Genomic DNA, 1,381 nt, shown 5'->3' with positions numbered 1-1,381 from the left:
AACTCACAACCTTGCGCTTGCCAGGCAGGTGCTTTGCCGCTGAGCTAAATCCCCCCAGCCCTATTATTTTTTTTTAAATAAAATTTTAAGATTCTTGGTTTTTGGCCTGCAATTGTTTTGTCACTTCCTGGGTTTTCTCCAGTTGGTTCCTTTTGGCCCTCAATTGAGATTCCTGGTACTGAAAAGCAGTATTCTACTCTTTAATTTTTTTTTTTTTTTTTTTTTTTTGGTACTGGGAATTGAACTTAGGACCTTGTGTTTACCAGGCAGGCACTTATGCCACTGAGCTATATCCCTAGCCTTCTTTAATCTTTTGTTTCCCTCACATCATTGATCCTTTGATGCATCATCTTCAGAGAGCCGCTGCTGCCTTCTTTCAGGTAGTGATTACAAAGTGGTCAGTGCCTGGAGAGTCCAGAGCCAGGTCTGGGGAAAAGCTGTCTTAACTAGTTGTGACTTACTCACACTTGGATTTTTTTTTTTGGAATTTCAGTTGAATTATGATGTAGAAAGTGTGTTCTGGCTGTTAAAATGGCTGTCAGACAGTTGTACTACTCCTTCTCCTAGAGCCTGGCGCACGAAGTGCGGCCCAGGTGCTTTCTCTGCTCTTGGTCTTCTGAAGACACATTGGTATGAAAGTGTGTACAGCTAGCACAGCAGTTTCCCATCTGTCTCCTTTCTGTCACTTTTCCTGTCAAGGCACACTGCTCTTCGCACTGTTCACAAGAATGTGGCGGTCCATATATCTCTGAATTTGTGCACTGCTGGCACTTATTGGCACAACATTTGTTGGCAGTACTGACAAGGTTTGAGCTTTCCATATAGCTGTACATTCTAAGCACGTTTCTCACATACTGTATTGATTTTACTTTCCTGCTGGTGCTCAGTCTTGCAGTAGGTGGCCCTCACAACAGCTGTGTAATGTGACATTCCTTGTACATCTTCTGCCCCTGAGAGAGTGCCTCAGGGGTAAGTACTGGTGACACTTGGTGCAGAGTAGAGCACCTGGACTGTGCTCACTGCTCTGCTGGCACAATCTCTTGTGTTTTGTTTTGTTTTGTTTTGTTTTGTTTTGTTTTGTTTTGTTTTGTTTGAGACTGGCTTTGAACTCACTATGTAGCCCAGGTTGGCCTTGAACTGCATGGCAGTCTTGCCTCAGACTCCTAGTGCTGGGATTATAGCTGCGTACCACCACACCCGGCTCTTTTAATTTTTTTTTTTTTTGAGACAAGGTATATGTAGTTCATGCCAGCTTCGAACACAGTATGTAGCCCAGACTGGCCTCGAACTCACAGTGACCCTACTACCTCCAGCCCCATTTTATCTGAAAATTTGAGGACTAGTTTGGTGGCAGTAGGGGCAAGGTTGGTCTTTTGATTTT

At 43.8% G+C, this 1,381-nt stretch overlaps 1 protein-coding gene and 1 pseudogene across 6 annotated transcripts in view; one reads left to right on the top strand and one right to left on the bottom strand.

The window, feature by feature from the left end:
- Positions 1-1,381, top strand: part of Gapvd1 (GTPase activating protein and VPS9 domains 1) — a 99,103-nt gene that overhangs the window by 62,371 nt on the left and 35,351 nt on the right. The gene's annotated exons all lie outside the window — the stretch shown is intronic.
- The window catches only part of LOC106148272, a 1,835-nt pseudogene continuing 497 nt past the window's right edge, over positions 44-1,381 (bottom strand).

The sequence above is a fragment of the Chinchilla lanigera genome, unplaced genomic scaffold, assembly GCF_000276665.1.
Source record: "Chinchilla lanigera isolate Chin_1 unplaced genomic scaffold, ChiLan1.0 scaffold00018, whole genome shotgun sequence".
NCBI lineage: Eukaryota > Metazoa > Chordata > Mammalia > Rodentia > Chinchillidae > Chinchilla > Chinchilla lanigera.
The sequence above is the reverse complement of the archived record's forward strand: the minus strand, read 5'-3'. Positions and strand labels throughout refer to the sequence as shown.